Source organism: Thamnophis sirtalis, unplaced genomic scaffold (genome assembly GCF_051295495.1).
Source record: "Thamnophis sirtalis isolate CommonGarterSnake01/CBP01778 unplaced genomic scaffold, rThaSir2_p1.2 scaffold_5, whole genome shotgun sequence".
In the NCBI taxonomy this organism is placed as follows: Eukaryota; Metazoa; Chordata; class Lepidosauria; order Squamata; family Natricidae; genus Thamnophis; species Thamnophis sirtalis.
This window is the reverse complement of record NW_028261385.1, coordinates 108700531-108720577: the sequence shown is the minus strand read 5'-3', so window position 1 is coordinate 108720577 and position 20047 is coordinate 108700531. Positions and strand designations below refer to the sequence as shown.

Genomic DNA, 20047 nt, shown 5'->3' with positions numbered 1-20047 from the left:
TTTAAAAACTGGAGCTATTTAGCTGAGTATATACGGTAGTAGTGTCTCTTAGTAACTGAGTTCTGGGGGAAAACATTTACTTTTTCCATCAGTTTTGTTTTGTAAAAAAGGCTTTTTTTCTGTTTTTCAATGTTTTTTAGACAATGAGTAAATAGTATGTCCTATTTAGTACAGGCAATAATGGATATGCATTCTATCTGGAGAACCAAGTTCACAATTCTTTTTTTTTAAAACTTTCTCTGCTGGAAATGATTACAGTTTCATGAAACATAGTTTAGAAATCAAAGTGTTGGTGTAATTGGGCATTAGGATGTCTATCCCAAAAAAATATTGTAAAAGAAAAGAGTTTATAATGTTTTTAACTGAACTGTTACTTTTAAATATGGGATTTTTTCTGTGTTTCTTTAAGTCAATGCATATAAATAATCAGATTGTTGTTATTCCCAATATGAAAAATTTGGGACATTAGCAAAAGTGGGAATTATTCCAGTCCTATCACTCTTGTCCAGATTTCTGATGATTTATTACAGGTAGTCCTCAATTTATGACCTCAACTGAGCCCAACATTTCTGTTGTTAAGCAAGACAATTGTTAAGTGAATTGTGCCCCATTTTACAATCTTTTTGCCACAGTTGCTAAGTGAATCACAGCAATTGTTAAGTGAATCATGAGGTTATTAAGCGATTTGGCTTCCATCATAGCAAAACAATAGCACTTAGACATCACTTCATAGTGCTTTTACAGCCCTCTCTAAGTGGTTTACAGAGTCAGCATATTGACCCCAACAATCTGGGTCCTGATTTTACCCACCTCAGAAGGATTGAAGACTGAGTCAACCTTGAGCCTGGTGAGATTTGAACTGCCGACCTGCAGCTAGCAGTCAGCTGAAGTAGCCTGCAATACTGTACTCTAACCACAGCGCCACTTCGGCTCAGCTCATCATTGACTTTGATTGTCAGAAGCTGGCTGGGAAGGCTACAAATAGTAATCATATGACCCAGGACATAAATGCAACCATCATAAATACATGCCAGTTGCTCAAATTCTGTTCATGTGACCATGGGGATGCTGAAATGGTGAAAACCAGTCGTAAGTCACTTTTTTCAGTGCCGTTGTAATTTGGAATAGCCATTAAATGAATAGTTGTAAGTCGAGGACTACCTGTATTTACTTCTAGGGAAATGAAAGTGGGGTCTAACTTTTCTTTTCCTTTTTACAGACCTGTAAAAGTTCTAAATGTGAGGGTTCGTTGCAAAGTTACATTTTCATCACCATCATAAACTGCAAACGATCACTAAAGTTGCTAACAGAAGTCTATCTGTATATTTAAAGGCAACACCCAGACCAGTTGTTAGTTAGGACATGTATTAGCTAATAGAAATTTAACTGCAACTTTTTCCTTTGGGCTTAATAGTTTGTAAGATGTAGGTAAGAATCAGGAAGTGGTGCTGGAAGTAGAAAGTAGGAGACACGTGCATGGAAGGGAGAATTTGACAGCCAGCAACACAGAAAAGAAAGGGAGTATTATTGCCTGCAAAAATACCAACTAGTCATGCTCAGTGCCAGTTGGATCAGAAGCCATTTCAAGCCAGCCATTTCTAGCATGCAAAATTACATACAGCAGAGAAGATCTAACTCGAGATTACTAAGAGGATGCTTCCAGAAAGGCCTCGAACTTTCCCACCACACACAGTGAGAGAACACTGGAATTTTTTTATTACACTTTGCAACCCAGACTAGCACTAAATATAACTTATTTTGATCTGTGGGCTCATTTTTGCTTCTCTGATTTTGTACAGCTATGTGGGCTTTGGTGATTATCACTTATAAAAGTTATCACAAGGGGATCAATCAGGAACCATCTTGCCAAAATTACATCTGGTCCTCTAAGTGAAACATCTCAAGAGGCTCTCCTGGGTTCCTTCTTGGGGAAAGTACAATAGAGAGTGGGCAGGTGGCAAACCTTCTTAATCTCCCCTGCTTTGAAACACATTTCCTCCAGGTGAAGATCTACCTCCTCCCTCCTTACATTTCACAAGATGATTATAAACTAGTATATTTCCATAATGTCTTGCTCTCATTAATTGTGAATGTCTCCATCCTTACTGCAAAAGAAACTCGGCATAGATTCCATTGCTACTCTACAAAATGCCCACCCATCATTTCTCTAAAACACAGGACATTACTAGAACTTCTGCTTTGTCTGCAGAATATCCCAGATTGAATTTCTGACTCTTCAGGCATAGCTTGGAAAAATTGTGACTCAATTATTTTGACATAATATGGAGAAATTCCTGGACTGTCCTTAATTCGGTTCTTGAGCCCCAATAAGCACCCATAGTAGTAAACTAAGTCAATCCCAAACAATCATTAAGACAAAAGGCAATGCATTCAACAAAGCATTAGTATTGTTTTTTTTTCCTCTGACATGCCTACAATAGACAGAAGAAAAGTTTTTGAATATGCTTTGCATGTGAAGATGCTTCATCCAGTTCTCTATCTATGAACAAATGCCTCTTCTGGGTACTAAACATGCAACATGAAGTGAAGCAACTCAGCCAGTCACTCTGCTCTTCAGAGGCTTCTTAGAAGAAGCATCTAAGGAGTTCTTTGTTTGAAGTTTCATTGAAGCAAAGCACTCCTTTGAAGCTTTGCACAGCCTTACGGGCTTCATGCTGGAAACCACAGATTTATTGTTTTTAACTCCATAAGAATCTATTGTTGCTGTATCTACAATTATTCAGTTGCAGCGTATATTTATATGGTGTTAACAGCCAAACTGGGATTCCTAGAAGCACAGGATAGTCATATGTGTTTCCATTAAAATCAGGGCTCTCAAAATTATAAGTGCTGCAGGAAGCCAAGATTATTAGCCTGAAGGCAGAGACACTGAAGCCTTTTCATATATTGGTGCAGAATTTATTACATAAATTAAATATTTTAAAAAACTTATATGAAGCAGCTATTTACAAAGCAAAGATGCAAAATAGCCATTTATTTTGGCCACTGAGTTGGCACCATATTTCATAAAGCAAAACATCAATATTTTGTTACTGAATTAATATGCAGTATTTTTTCAGATTATATCTAGGATGCTATAATATAGGAAACTCATCCTACTAAGAGATGCTCCAATCTGTTTCTGTTTTCTAAGCAAAAACATCTTTCAGTTCCTGAATGTGTTGCTCATCTACTTTCCCTTCTCTTTCTTTGGTTCATATAGACTCCTTCCTTTTTACCTTTGCCTAACAGAGAGACTTATGGTTGTTTGCTCACTCATTGATGCTCTGATTCTTTGCTTGGTAAAGGAACAGCACTGCACAGGGGCTGCTTCTGAACCTCTCCTCCTTGGCTGTTTCATTCTTTCTTCTTTTAGGCAGCCACAGTCACAGCCACAGCCTCTTGGCCTAGTTTCCCTGGTCAGACTCCCTACTGTCTCTGCCTTGATAGGGCCAGCACTGCCTCAGAAACAGAGTCTGCCTCAGATTTTGAGAGCAGCAAGGATCCCTGGAGGGTGACATGCTCATTAGGAAAAGCGTAACCCATCTATCCATCCATCCATCTATCCTGCTGTTGTTGGGAGATTGGGTGGGGTAGGCCAAAGTTTGAAGCCAGTTCTTTTTCTGGAGAGTTTCCAATGGCACAGCTGTCATATCTACAGGATCTCAGAGCCCTGGCTTTGCTGAGAAGCACTTGCAGATCTCACAGAGTGACTGTTCCAGGATGAAGAAAATCGCTTGGAGGTCTTGGAGGATCACGTTGCAGGCAATGGGCTGCATGTTTGAATCTTGAACTAGATAAACTTCTTAATCACCAGATTAAATTTGGTGCACAGATTTAACAGACAAAAATATCAATAGCAATACAGTTAAAATAGTATTATAAAGTGTCATTTGTATAATTTATCCTTAGCACTGTAAACAATTTTGAAAATTCTGCAGCTAAACTTTTATTAATCTTTTCTAGGAAATCAAGAAATTTGGCATGATGGGTATTTGGTACTATGCGTATTGCTTCTTGTGCTGCCTATTGGTGATTTGGAAAATAGTGTGATCTCCTCTTCTTTGTGGAAGCCCCTCAAATATTGGAACACTACTATCATGTCACCCCTAGTTTTTCTTTTCACTTGACTAGAAATACCCATGAGCAACTGTTTCATGTGTTTTAACTTTCAGAGCCATAATCATCTTTCTTCTCTGCACTCTTTCCAGAATCTCAACATCTTTATATTGTAATGACGAAAGCTGGATGCCATATTCCAAGTGTGGCCTTACCAAGGCATGATAAAGATGTAGTAAGGCTTCATGTAATCTTAATTCTATCTCTCTATTAATGCAGCCTAGAATTGCATATAATATATGAAATCCTAGGCTGCACTAACATATTACATTACATTACATTACATTACATTACATTACATTACATTACATTACATTACATTACATACATACATACATACATACATACATACATACATACATACATACATATGTTTTTGTAGATTTTGACGGGTGCAGGTATGCTGGTCTTGGTCTTGTTGTATTTGGGTCTTTTCCCATGTAAGATTGAGATTGTCTTGGCAACGTTTCAGCGAGGTCTCATTCGCCATCCTCAGGCTGGTGTTTTTGGCTTAAAGCAGCTCCAGCCAAAAACACCAACCTGAGGATGGCGAGTGAGACCTTGCCAAAATGTTGCCAAAACAATCTCAATCTTACACAGGAAAAGACCGTACAACAAGACCAGCAATTTGATATGATTTATAATGGGTGCGGTGTAGTTTCCATTTACCATGTGGAGAGAGATGCTATGCCTGCCATCTTAAAGAGCAGATGGAAGGCTATTACAGGCCAGTGTAAAAGCTGTTCTGGTATTCTGGCATGTAATATTAAACAAATAATGGGCAAATACATCCATTTTCACTGGTTTCAATTAAAGGAAGATGTGCTTAACTGAAATTACTTTGGAGAATTGCTTAAATAATAGTTTGTCCTATTCAAAACCCACTGAGTTTGGCATATTACGTGAAAGCCTACAATACCTTTAAGTGCAAATAAGTGATTCCCACCAGAAACACTGGAATTTATCAGAGCAGTCAAAAGGAATGTATTATTAAGCCAACAGATACATTAACATATATCATGTACACTCAAGTGTTCATTGATGCCACTGATGTCTGAACAACTGGATTTGGAAAATATTGCAGAAATAAAATGTGTTTAATTAAACAGCATCTAACGGCTCTATGTCCTTCTAAGCAGATATTTGAAAGCAATGCTATTTACTTTGGCCTCAAAGATTTTTAATTTTGATACGAAAAAAGTCTAAGATGTTGACTACCATTCTTTTTACTTTAACATATTGTCCACCTTCCTTTTTACCACTTCTTTTAATGACTGAATTTTGGCCCTCCAGTTGCGTCTAGCACGGGAAAAAAAATCTATTCAATCATGTTTCCATTATTTTGCTATTTATATTTAAATCTTGGAAAGCTCTTTAAAAATACTATTTTTCTCATATTTAACAAACAGATAAGTATACATGCAGTGGGAGGCAACTGATCCTGATGCTCTTCTCAATCCAAGGGGAAAAATTGAGGTAATAGCTAAATGGCAGGTGATTTTTCAGATTTCTGCATTTTTCCACCATATCATTGATATAAAACACTGAATAGCAAAGGGCTAAAATACAGTCTTGTTAAACACCCTTGGATGTAGGCACCACAGCAGAGAGCTGACCTTGGCTGTCAATCTGATTTGAACATAGATGTTATCATGCAATGTTTTAATAAGTGCCAGCAGCAATCTCCAATTTGTTCTTCAGTTGTTGTCTAGAAATAAAATCAAAAGCTGTTTTGAAGTCAATCAATGCCACATACAGAGCTCCTCTGGGAACTGATAAATATTTTTGATATGTTGTAAAACCAAGCACAACTCCATGGTATCCCACTATTCATTTTTTTAAAAATATTCTAACGCAAAAAAATAATAATACCGCAATGCTCTTGAGTTAATTTCCATGAGAATTGGTTCATATGAATCTAACACCCATGGACTGAATCTGGTGCAGATAGTTTAGATCTTGCTAGGAGAAAGTTAGCTACATTAATTATGGTTCTTGCAAATAGTTTTCTGATGATAATTAGCAATTGTCAATTTCTCTGAGGAGGTTAAAGAGAATAGAAATTAAAGTAAGGACAGAGATCTACTGAGATTACACTACATAAATTGCAAGCCCTGTAGCCTGCATGGGTGGAAATATAAATAAATTTGCAGATATTTGGTTGCAATGCTCAGTAATGGCTTTTGACTGCAATATTTTAAAGCATATGAGAAAAATCATCTGACACTATTTGATAATGAAGCCTCGAGTTAGTTTGCTATCTATATTTCTTAATACAGAGAAAATGACCAAGCACAAGGTACTGACTCAGCTTTTGTTTTACTCATTATGGTTCTTACTGCAAAATACTTAAAAACTAAACTTTTCTCCCAGATGATGAAAGCAGTCCCGGTCAGGGAGTATTCTTACTGAGGAAGTGTAGAATCCTCACAAGTAGATCTGGAAATGGTCACCCAATTTTCAAGGAAGTCTCATCATTGGTGGAACAAAAACCAAAAAGAAGAATTTAATTTATGAGAAAACATGCAATTGGAAAGTGGAAAGTGAGAAGCATGAACATGGGGACAAACATAATTTAACTGTGTTAAACTGGATGTTTCAGGAATAAGTGAACTTAGGTAGACACACTGGGTCACTTCAACTATGATGATTACATGATATTCTGTTCAAGACCTATGATTGTATGAAAGAATATGAGGCAATGATAAAAAGAGAACACTGCTCAGCAATAAATCAATAAAAAGATAGCAAAATTAATGGATATAAAAATTAAACAAGAATACATACTTCTGTTTAGATGCACAAAATGAATTAAATAAATGATAAGAGGTCTCAATGCAGCATCAAGAAAGGATATGTGTAGCTGGAATGTGAAAAGTGGAAAAATAAAGAAACTTGAAATTACAGGAATAGATAAATGCATTAGTTCAAGAGATTAATAAAAATTTTATGTTGCAAATGTGTTGTTAATTGCCTAACTCCACTTCTGTCATGGCCCAGGACTCAGACTCTGATTCTGAAAAAGCTGCTCCACCTGACCCTGTGGAGTATCAACCTTAGGGGGCACTAAGTCAGGAGGCTGCTCAAACACAGGTACCATCAGAAAAGCTGGAGTGATCGGATGATTAGACCCCATACCCTTGGTTTAGAGTAGAAAGCAGAATGAAGGCACTCAATGAGTGCCAAGCGAGAGAACAATTAACCTAATTAAAGTTACCTGGCTGCAGCCTGATTTTAGAAGCAATCCTGACTCATGTTCCTCTGTTGGAAACAACCCTCTGATCTTTTGTTCTGGCTTGTTGTTTCTATGATTCTGCTTGTGATTCCTGAAGCCCTGACCTTTGGACTGGCTGACTTGGATCTCTGAATTTTGGAATAGATTTGACTTCTGTTCTGTGGTATCCCTACTGAAAGTGATGCTATGCAAGCAAACTTTCCTTCCCAGAGACTTTTATGATTTTCCTTGCCTGCTATTATCTACTTAGCCTTGAGTAAATTTCTATTTTCATTTAGCAACTGAGTGTGTGTGAGTTTGAAACCTGAAAAAGGACAGCTTCAAAGAATATGAACATAGATGCTACACTTAGATACCACAAAATGGACATTGGAACCAAACAGAAAATAGATAATTGAGAAGTTCAATCCAATCAGCGAGCACCAGGCACACATTGTATAATAAATCATGGCACACTGTTGTCAAATCTATAGGCTAAGTATAGAAAATGTGAACAGCAGCAGGTTGTGCAATGCAAAACAAGTAAGTGCAATAGCAATAGCAATAGCAGTAGACTTATATACCGCTTCATAGGCCTTTCAGGCCTCTCTAAGCGGTTTACAGAGAGTCAGCATATTGCCCCCAACAATCTGGGTCCTCATTTTACCCACCTCGGAAGGATGGAAGGCTGAGTCAACCCTGAGCCGGTGAGATTTGAACCGCTGACCTGCTGATCTAGCAGTAGCCTGCAGTGCTGCATTTAACCACTGCGCCACCTGCAATGAGTGAAACACTGCAAAACAGCCTTTTCAGTTACAAGAACAAAGTTAAATGACCATGCTGCTTCATTTTGCTTTGCTTCATAGCCCTCGCAGCTTCTCCTATAGCACCTCCCAAAACATGTGTCCTTTGAGCTGCTCACCAACAGATCTATCAAGAAATGCAGAAGATACACAGCTCACCTCCTCCGCAGGTGCAGAGGTTGCCTGTAAAGTTCTCAATGTATAGTAAAATTTCATTAAATTTATGCCATTCCAAAACATTTTGCAGTACTAGTAGCTATTGTGTATACCATATTTAAGTCCAGCTATAATATATAATGTAATGTACCTGTATTAGTTCTTTAGCTGCTCGAAATCCATATATCTTTTCTGCAGGGTATCAAATTCAGCATTTCTGAAGGAAAAGGAGAAAATAAAAAATTATGCTTACATACAAGGGCCTCCAATAAATTCTCACAATTATAGACAAGCCTTCAACCTTGCATGTAGAACACTTGAAACAATTATTCCCAGTTTACTCGCACTGTTTATCTTTAAAGCTTTATGCGGCAATTGTATTTCAGAATTGTTTTTCTTAGAGACTTGTATACACCATAATAGAAGTATTATGAAATATATGTCTTTTCACATAAAATTCAGAATGGGTCAAATAAATCAAACTTACCAACTAAATGGCTAGATAGTTATAATGCAAGAAATAACTCTGAATCAAATCTACCATTTGTACATGAATATTTGCTGGCACTGATGCCATTAATTGAAAAGCTGTATTAAAAAATCCCATTATTTATCTTGTACAACAGTCAAATCAGCAAAATGTACCTGTTCCAAAGTTATACAGAAAGCCAAAGGTAAACTTAAATAACAAAATATGTTCACCTATTTGTTCTGGACATCTCTAATCACCTCTCATCTGCAACATACCCATGAAAGTTAATATTTAAGCTGAGTCAGACCAACCATATCATCAAATGGGATGGGTGAAATGATCTGTAAAATTGCCCTTTTGCTTCCAGATAACCCTCATCTCTGGCAAAGCAGATGAATGGTACATTCCTGTGTCTTCCAAGAAACTTTAGTACACTAATAGAATGCTAGAATAGAACAGTCTCTAGTACATGCTCCATATGCCTTTTAGAATTAAGAAATGGAAGACAGGAAAAGTATCTTGCAGCATCTTGCTGGAGTGTTAAAGGCAAAACCTGTATAATACATCTTCCCTTTGTTTAATCTTCTTTACTATCCTCAAAACAGTTTATTTTTATTTTTTTAAAATAGCTGTTTGAAACTTAATTGTGATTCTCAATAGGTATCTCACATTATCGAAGTTCTTTCATTGGGACTAAATTGAATATGTCATACGATAGCTCTTTAAACGTGCCACTATTTCAAAAGCAAAAATCAAATTCAGGAGAGAAGTCTACCCCACAGTAGAAATGATATCTGGGAAATATTTCAAAACTTATTCCTTTGATTTTTTTTTTTAAAAGATTAATAATATCAATATTAGGGCCATTTTGACCTAATGAGGAAGAATTTCATGAGAAAGAAATACACTCAGCCCATATTATGCTCTTCTGACTGTCAATTCTGAAGCTGGCCTGCCTGAGGCCATCTTGGAGGCTTCAGCGTTGCCACACTGGTGATGAGGGATAGGGAGGGGGGAATAGAGATAGTTGGGAGTTTGTAGCCAAAACAAAATAGTTTCCCCTGAGAACCAAGGACATTCCCACAAGTGGCTGAAGAGGAGTGAAGTTTCCAAGCAACCAGACAGCACCTTGATTGGGCCATGTGACTGATGGGTTGGGAAAGGGGGGGACAACTTTTAATTAGGTGAAAAAAGCGGGAAGCTTTAGAGTTCATTTTCACCAATCCGTGCCAATAAACTGTTCTTTAAGGAATCTACTTGCCTTGGAGTTCTGTTTGTTATGGGGTATATTACTTGGAACCATTGGACATGCCACATTACTATTAACATGCTACATGAGGCTGGATTGGTATAAGATAAGAAGTTAGGTATAAAGCCCAACTAGACTTTTCAGAATGCACCCAGTTGTTCTCAAATTGCTGACATTCAGAGGCATTTAATCCTGAAAGAAAACAAGGCTGGAAAAAAATCGGATGGAGTGATTTAATTGGAAGCTGATTTATTCAAATACCATCAAAATAGATACAAACAAAGCAGGTTCCCTCTTTCTCCATTTCTAAAAGAGACACAAAGGAGCTGCACTGTTTCGCTTTGCTTCTAAGGCTTCCTTCAGCAATTTCTGCAGCACTGCACTGACATTTATGAATGGCAATTCTCATAAATCTTTGTTCCATTCTCCTGAAAAAGAAAAAGGTTATAGCATTTGGGGTCTTCCTCGTGCAAAAATATAAATAAATGGAGCTCTGTTTTTCTAAATCTTACTCCAAGAACTGCATTTATTTTTATTTATTGTGCCTTCAAGTCAGTCTTGACTGCAGTTTTCTTGCCAAGATTTTGCAGAAGTTGTTTGCATTTGACCTTTTCCTAGGGTTGAGAGAAGGGCACTGGCTTGGTGCTTAAAGTGGAAGAAGAACTCACAACCTCCCAGTTTCTAGCTTGGTACCTTAACCACTGCACCAGCCTGGCTCTCCCTGAACTGCATAGATTATCTTAAAAGGACCACCGCCAAATAAGCCGTTTATGGGTTGATAATTGATTTCATTTATTTCAGCTTTCAGCAGAGATTAGAAGGTATTCTAATAACCATGGCAGACATGGGAGATGTTACCTATGATCTATCTCTTATCTCTAACAGACAATCTGTAATCTATTGGAACATTGTTTCAAGTATATTTCCTTACCTAAACAGAGAAACAGAATGACCAAGGGCAAAAAGCAGTGGGAGCAAGAGTGATCAATTTGGATTGGTCACCAGGATTTAACTTCTGTCTACCAGAATTGTAGACAGAAGAGAGAAGTAGAGAGAAGTTTCTTGAGGATGGGCTCCAACATGAATTCAAAAGCTTGGAAGACTAAATCTCTGGTCCTAAGTGACCGACCTAGATGTGATCCTGCAACATTATCCTGGAACACACATATTTGCTTTCATTCATGGAGTAAGAGTAACTTCTGAGTTTTCTGTCAGTGTGATTGCGGCTGGCTGCCCTCCAGAAGCTGATGGTAGGATTGGTCTACCGGGTCTCTGGAGGGATGGAGTGGGACTGGATCATTTGCTCTCCAATGGCTGAAGGACTTACGTAAACTTCAGGTTAACCTGAATGGACACTTGGGCGGGGATCAAATTTCTCTTTCTCTCCTTTTATATTAAAGCGAGTCATGTAAGAGGAAAGAAAGAGAATCATTTCAAAATTGGTTTATTATAGTCTACTCTACAATGATAAGGCAGAGTTCCAGTATTCATGTGGGACTGATTTCCTGATCTAATTTACACTGAAGGGCTGGCAGTTATAATCCTTGTGATATTGGGAATATCAAGGTTCCCAATACTATAGATAATTCTATAGTTAGCTGAACTGCTATGCAGAAATGATACAAATCCTTGACACCTCCACCATTACATTTGCAAATGAATGACCTTGATCACCTGATCCTTTGGGAAAATACACAGAAAAGGCAGAAGACAGCTCAGAATAAAGGTCTGTCTCTTTTTAAAAAATAATTTCATTCAAGTCTACAAGTGCAAAGATAATTAAACTAATACAAACTAAGGAAAATATAAAAAATAAATTTAAGAAAAAGGGAATGCAAAGAAATAGTAAAAAGAAAAAAAGAAAAAAAGAAGATATATAAAAGCTAACTCTCTCCACCTTCCATAAACACGTCCATAAATCAAAAACAATTTCAAAAACTTAACACTTTGTCCAGTATTTCATTTAAAAAATCCCTTTTTCCCATATTTCATCTATTCTCAATAACAAAAATGTAAAAACTCATAATTCATTGGACTGAAGAATCTTCAAGGTGGAGTACTGCAGTTTTCAATGAAAAATGCTTGACTAAGAATTGCCAATGTACAAAGCCATAGGATTTTGTTAGTGAGAAAGATGATGCCAGTTTTCTTTCACAATTTTATGAGATGCCCTTCTGCACAGTTAACCAGTAGCACCCTTTGTGTAGAACAAATAAGGCAGCAGAACCTTGCACACAAAATAAAGATTTTAGTTTCTGTCAATATTTTTTTGGGGGGAGGGGATTCTTAAAAACTTAAGCTATAATAACAGTTGCATATAATTGCTTCTATTTCAAGATACAGACTTTTGTCAACTGAACATTATAAAAACATTAAGTACAAAGATAAATAAATAATTTAAAATAACAGCTCATTTCCCTAAACTTAGAATTACTTGGAGCTCTTCCAGTGCTGCATTGCCCTTAGCAATTCTTGCTCTAATTCCACCTCTTCTTTCTTCAAAGGCTTAACTGCTTTTAGGGGGTGCTTTTATGGATACACAAAGAATTTAAAAGCTTGTTCTGACAGTTATCCCTTTGGGTTCACCTCAAAACAAATACACTTTTATCAAATGGTAATATAAAGTATATATATTTTTTTAATTTAAGAGAACTTTGTTATGGAAAAGGGTTAGAATAAATTTCTTCTCAAGTTGACAGAGCAATTGCATGTTAATTTACAGAGTTTTCACTGCAATGTACTTAACAGTACTTCAACTTCTTAATTTAGGTGACCAGATGAATCCTAGTAGATGGTATTTCTGGACTCCATTGGACCCTTTTTCTTCTTCTATAAAGCTCTTATAATCATAGAAATTCCAACTTAGTTCAGACATGGATTAATGAGGAGCCATGTTCATCTTCAGTGGAGCTTTAAAAAGGTGAAAGCTAAATCTTATTCAGGTTAGGTTGTTTCCATGTTGTTTCTTGCCAGCAACAGAAAAATGGTTCATGACTGCTTTCAGAATATATGTTTGAGTTCATGTAACCTAGTAATGGTGATTTCCTGGTGGTCTCCCAACTAAACACTAATCAGATATTATCCTGCTTAAATTTTTCAAGGCCAACGAAAGTCACCTAAGTGCCAACACCCGTTAAAAAGAATCTTTTTTCCATTCCCAAACTACTTATAATAGAGCTGGAATGTGTTCAACCCACTTTCATCCAAACAACAATATTGGGCCCAAGCCTAAAGACAACACAATGAAATTCAACCGGATCCAATCCTTTATTTGCTTACACCTAATAGATAGCTTGGATTCCTCTCCACTCCTTCTCCAAATGCACTTTCCATCACAGCAATAGAGGCCCATGGATTATGAATGCACATACACACATCAGTTCTTACCCCCTGTAAACTTTCTCTCAAAACTTTTGTCTTCCAATTTCTGATATTGAAAATCAGCAGGGCAGAAAGGCACATAGATTGCAGGCAAGCAAACAGCAGACAGAAGGAAGATTCGGTGTTCTTCATGCACTCAAATGCTTTATTCAACAGTTCAGAATGCAGCAGCAGTAACAAGTATACCACATTGTCAGTATATAACACCCCTCCCCTCTTAGATGGGCTGATCTGGCTGGTAACGTACTCATGCAGGTAGGCAGATTTTCTACAGACTCTCTCCGACCTGCGCAATTCAGTTGGTGCTGGGACTTCGGTCAGGTCGGTTGGATCTGTTGCCTCTCTGGCTTCACCTGGAACTTTCCACAGGGCATAGCTGGAGTTTCTAGAGACGGTTCGCTCGGGACTCGCTGCAGTCCTGCAACTTCACCAGATAAGTAACCCGGTACCTTCGGGCTTGAGTGGTCTGTGGAAGGAGTGAATGTTTGCTCCTTTTGGGTAGGACTCTGGCTAACACATGCAGGAGTTACCTCTGGATGCCTAAGGATGGATTGGGCGAGGCGGCCTCAGAGTTGGTCAATATGCCGTCTCCAAATTCTCCTGTCCTCAAGCTCCAATTTGTAAGAGCGAGGTCCGGTGATTTCTGCAATTGTGGCAGGAATCCAGAGAGCCCCCCCCCCCCAGTGTAGTTGTTGGCATAAACTCGATCCCATAGGCTAAATGTCCTAATTCTGCTGGTCGAATCCGTTGGTAGTTCAGCAGAATAATTTGGGTGTAGCCGGTCTAAGGGCGATCTTAGCCAGTGATCCATCAGAAGCTCATCGGGGGTTCTGCCAGTGGTTGCACTTGGAGTGATGTGTCGGTAGAGGAGGAATTGGTCTACCTGTGTTTGCCAATCTCCTGGCCGCATCCTGGATAGGGCTTCTTTTGCAGATTGCACCATTCTCTCTGCCTGTCCATTACTGGCTGGATGGAAGGGTGTGACCAGGGCATGTCTGATTCCCTGGGTGGCTAAATAAGTCTCAAATAGGAGGGCTGTGAATTTGGGCCCATTGTCCGAGACTAAGATGTCAGGCAGGCCATGTGTGGAGAAAAGTCTCTGTAGTGCCTTGATGACCGCATCTGCCATGGTGGCAGTCATGAGGACTACCTCTAACCACTTCGAGTAGGCATCCACAACTATCATAAAGACCTGGCCATGCACTGGGCCAGCAAAGTCAATGTGCACCCTGGACCAGGGTGACTGAACCATTCCCATTCCTTAGCGGATGCCTCTGGGGGAAGTCTGGACTCCTGGCACAGTGAGCAGGTTGCCACCCACTCGTCTATCTTCCCATCCATGTTAGATCACCACATGTAACTCCTTGCTGAAGATTTAATCCAGACAATTCCCAGATGCCCTACGTGCAAGGCCTCTAATACTGCAACTCGCAGTTTGGGTGGAACAATCACCCTGTTTCCCCACAGAAGACACCCCCATTATACAGATAACACATTTTACTTATTTACAAACAATTTGAACTCAGACCCAACCGGCCCCTTGGGCCATCCCCTCCACACCCAGTTTAAGACTTGAGAGATGGTTTTGTCTCTTGCTGAGTGACGGGCGATTTTGTTGGATGACACCAGGCTGGCCTCTAGGCAGTCAGTGAGTAAAGTTGGGGTGTCAGGGCTTGGGTCATCCAAAAGTTCAGGTAGTGGGCATCTGCTGAGGGCGTCAGTGTGGCCCAAAGATTTCCCCAGCTGATGAACGAGGTGGTAGCTATAGGTCACGAGGAAAATAGTCCAGCGTGACATTCATGGTGACAGTGAGGCTGGAGTTGATTGGTCCCTAGCCAAGAACCACAGTAGAGATTTATGGTCCAAGATGATTTCGAAGTCACGGCCATACAGGTATTTGTGAAACCTCTTGACCCCAGCTACCGCAGTCAGAGCCTCAGGGTCCAATTGGCTGTAATTGCGCTCGGCAGCAGACAGGATCCTTGAATAATAAGCGATGGGGGCTTCAGTTCTGTTGGGCATGCGGTGGCTGAGGAGTGCCCCAACGCTGAAAGGTGAGGTGTTGGAATTCAGGACAAGTGGCAGTGTCTAGTTATATTGGACCAGGAACGTATCCACTGACAGCAGTCTTTTTACCACAGCAAATGCATCAGGTCTATGTGGCATTCTTGTCAAGAAGCTGATGCAAAGGCTCAGCTACAGTTGCTTTCTGCTTGAGACACACACTGTAAAAATTGAGAAGTCTGAGGAACGCCTGTTCAGTCTGATTGCGAGGCGTGGGGGGCATCCTGGATTGCTTAAATGTTTTTGTTTGTTGGGTGAATTCCAGTGCCATCAATCAAATACCCAAGGAATTCTACCCTTGGCACATTAATTTGACATTTTTCTTTTTTCAAGTGGAGGCCTTTTTCTCTAATTCTGGCCAAAATAGTTCATAATCTTTTGAAAAGTTGTTCCTTACTTGCAGCTGATACCAAGACATCATTAAAATAGGGGATGACTCCTGGTATCCCCTGCCATTCCATGATGCTTTGGAACAGTCTAGGGGTGATACTAACTCCAAATTGCAGCCGGGTGCATTTAAATTAACCCCTATGCATCACAATGGTCTGGGCCTCCACTGTGGTGCCATCTACTGGCACTTGCTGGTACACCTGCACCAAATTCAATTTCACAAATATTTTTCCTGGGCCTAGGGAATGAAGTAGATGCTGGACAATGGACACGGAATAAACACTCTATTGTAGAGCCTTATTGATGGTGCACTTGTAATCCGCACAGATGCGGACAGACCCATCAGGCTTGACTGGGGTCACTATAGGGGTCTCCCAGCGGGCGTGATCGATCGGCTCCAGAATCCCTTGGCCAATTAGTTTGTCTAATTCTTGGTCAATTGTTGGTCAGAGGGCAAAAGCAACCCTTTTGGGGCTTTAACGGGGGCAATGTTGGGGTTCAGATTGAATATGATTGGGGTCCCCAAATACTTGCCTAGACTGCTGCTGAAGACGTTCTCGAACTATCTCAGCAGGTCTTTGGCGCTGTCATTACGAACAGTCACCCCCAAGCCGAGGGATTCAAACCAGTCTAAGCCTAGGAGGCTCTGCAGAGCTCTCCCGACCACTGTTCCAGGAAGCAAGCTGTCAAAGTTTTAAACTGCACCCAGAAGGTGCCTTGACCCAAAACGGGCATTCAGTTCCCATGGTAGTCGTTGAGGCACACATCTGGGACCCTCAGCTTTTGCTTCCTGATGTTAGGGACAGCATTTTAAGTGTGGCTCAGGACATGATGGTCAGTGATGAGCGATGTTGATCTCCATGCTGCATGGAGACCCTTTAAGGAGGATGGATATTTTTGTTCCGCGGGGTGCTTGCTTGCCCGATGGTTGTCTGGAACATGTCATTAGCACCTACCTTTTCCGATCTCTGCCGTGGCTTCCATAAATCTCGCTGGGGCAGTCGTGGTTTTGCAGTCGGGGCAGCCGGTTGTCTCAGCAGTGTTGTGGCTGGAAACTCACTCCTGCAGACTCTTGCGAAGTTCCCCTTGCGATTGCAGCGTTGGCAGATTGCATCCTGGAAATGGCAGGCAGATCATTGATGGTTGCCCCCACAGCTGGTGCAAGGCAGAAGATGGATTTCAAATTCTCATGCCATTTTTCGCTTCTCCATGCGCATGTGGCAAACCTCATCCTCACTGTCAGAGATGTCTCACTCAGCAGTCTTGCAATACACTTCAGAGCTTCTATGTGCATTTTTGGGGCTGTTCTGCCTATGCAGCATTTCCATCAACTTAGTCGAGGACTCTGTAGCTCTAGCCTCATCCAATGCTATTTGCAGCGTGAGATTGGTTTTCGCCAGCAATCTTCTTTGTAGGCTGACGTCTTGAACACCACAAATAATTCTGTCCAGTAACAGTTCATCTAAATCGCAAAACTCACAATATGCTGTGGCTTTGCAAAGCACGACAACATATTGGTTGATAGTTTCGCCTTCCTTTTGATTCCCGAGGTTGAATTCGTGCCTCCGCAAATATTTTGATGGTTTGGGAGCATAGTGCATCCTCAATGTATGTTGAAGCACCAGCCACCTGACCGTACTGGCGTTGGCTCAGATAGGTCCTTGGCAGTGTCGAACATCTCTGGCCCACAGTAGCTCAGGAACATGGTTCTCTTGTGGTTCTCGGAGAGCCCAAGAAGGTCATTAGCTTCCAGGAAACATTTGAACTTCATCATGTACGAATCCCAGTGCTCTGTTGCTGGGTCATTAGGAGCTGGTGGGGTGTGCGTGGTCATCTTGTTCAGTCACGGCAAATTTGAATTTGCTGCTTAAAGATGGCCGCTCGATGCTGGGTTGTTTTGCTGGATTGTTAGTCTGCTCTTTTTGTGCCTAGTTGCCTTCAAATCCCATCCTTGTCGCCAGTGTTAGATCGGATGAATGGAAGAGGCAGACTCAGGTTCGACAGTAACAATAACTCTTTATTAGTTCAACTATGTACAATCCAGCAGCCTTCTGTTTGGCAGCAGCCTTTTTTATGGGGAGATGTCAAACGTCTTAGCCAATCACCATTGAGTATTTTCCCGCTGGATCGGAGGACCTTGGTGGAACCTACCATATTGTCTGTCAGTATGTAACAATAAATATAAATTTTGCTCTTCCAACTAGACCTTTTCCTCCCTATACTATCATTGTTAACAGAGAGTTCTGCAACTATGTAGTTTGGCTTAGAGTTGAAACCCTATGAATGAATGAACAGTTTTACTATAATGTGCCTCTGTGTTTGTAGCAAGTGTTTTGTATTTGGTTTGTTTGTGCTGTCTTATCTCTTTAATCCTTTTTGCCACCAACTGAAGTCTCTTCCCTGTTGTTTCCACTTCCAATTTTACACTTGCATTTCATAAGAGCCAGAAAGAGAATGAAGAGGCAAATTGGATATGTTTCATTCCGGAACTGCTGGCTTATATATTCATCAGCAGATTGCAGGAGAAGGGATCTGTTCGAATATGATTGGAGGTTTTGCAAAATTTGCACAGCTAAATTGGAAGACAATTGTTATAATTTTTTTCAGGAAACTATTACAAAGCTAGCCTAAAAATACAATCTTTTTTCAGCCTTAAAGACTCCATTTTGCTAATGTTAAAATACACAGAAAAGCAAAGTACTTAAAGCAGCATTAAATGTTCAGTGCCATCTCATTAAAAAAAAAAGAACTATTATTTTGCAATAAAATTACTTGTTTCAAAATTCTATAGCTGCTTATTGTAACATATTACCAAAAAAAATGAGTAAAAACATACCTGCAAGCTACTTAACATGGCACATTTGTCATTTGTTCTTATTTTAAATGCAAGTCAGGATTCCCATTTCTCTTCAACTGCAGGAAGAGGGGGGAAATTTTTAACTCACTGCTGTGCTACCTATTCCTCTGTGAAAGAAAGAATCCTGAAACACAGTAAATACTTTACATATAAGCAAACCTAGTTATGAAGATTGCTTGGATTGTAGTCCTAAAATTAATGTATTGCAGATAGTCCTCTGTTTACGACCATAATGGAATCTGACCATAAATAGTAACCATTGTAAATTGGGTCACTCATATGATTAACCTGATTTTACTACCCTTTTTCGTGACGGTCATCAAATGAATGTTGCGGTTGTTAAGCAAGCCAATTGTTTGCTGTGGGCTATTTTTGCCACAAAACAGAAGTAAATGCTGGCTTTTGGCAAAAAGTTAAAAAAATACAGTCATGTGATCACAGGACACTTCAAATGGCCATAAATGTGGGCCGATGGCCCAACATGTGGTCATGTGACTGCAGGGAAGGGAGCTGCTCTTGGAACTGGATTGTAAATGGAACTGGATTGTAAGTGGAACTGGATTGTAAATGGAACTGGATTGTAAGTGGAACTGGATTGTAAGTAAGGGGAGGTAACTGTGAACAGTTGCTAAATGACAGGCCCGTAAGTCAAACACTATCTGTATTTGCTTAGACATTATATACATAGCATAGAATGCTGAAATAAGACAACAGCCAATTTGCCATGATAGCGAACCTATGGCACGTGTGCCCAAAGTTGCACATGAAGCCATGTCGCCTGGCACATGCGGCCTTGCCTGTTTGTCTTCTGGGTTTCTGACATGTATGTGTGCATCATGTTCAGCTGTCCTTGCGGTACGTAGCAGTGCCAAAAACTGGTGTGCACGTCAGCCAGTTGATTGCCTGGTGTGGATGTGCACCAGAACCCGGAAGTTCGGCTTTTCTGGAGCGCAATCCCTTTACGCGCATGGCAGTGCTGAAAACTGGAATGCACATGAATGCTGGCCAGCCAATCGTCAGGCACGGGTGTGTGCTAGAACCCGGAAGTTTGGTTTTGCACACACATGTAACATTTCGGCACTCACCATCACTGGTCTAGTGGTTAAGGTTTCAGGCTAGAAAGTGGGAGGCCATGAATTTAACTCCCGCCTCAGCCATGAAAGCAGCTGGGTGACTAATAAAGGTGGGATACATACATACATACATACATACATACATACATACATACATACATACATAACATTTGACATTGTTTCCCACTGGGAGAGATGATAGAAATTTACAATTAGACCTCAACCTTCTTGCAAGCAGACCAAGATGTATTGTATTCTATTGTCTCTAC

General features: G+C 40.0%; 1 protein-coding gene and 1 pseudogene across 20 annotated transcripts in view; both read right to left on the bottom strand.

Annotated features, from left to right (window-relative positions):
- ADGRL3 (adhesion G protein-coupled receptor L3) overlaps positions 1 to 20047 on the bottom strand; it is a 540567-nt gene that overhangs the window by 419052 nt on the left and 101468 nt on the right. For all 20 annotated transcript variants that reach the window (XM_087716492.1, XM_087716493.1, XM_087716494.1 and 17 more), the window contains exon 2: positions 8444 to 8509. The gene's annotated coding sequence lies outside the window, so the exon portion shown is untranslated. The remainder of the gene's footprint in view (positions 1 to 8443; positions 8510 to 20047) is intronic.
- On the bottom strand, positions 16727 to 17682 carry LOC148045539 (uncharacterized; annotated as a pseudogene).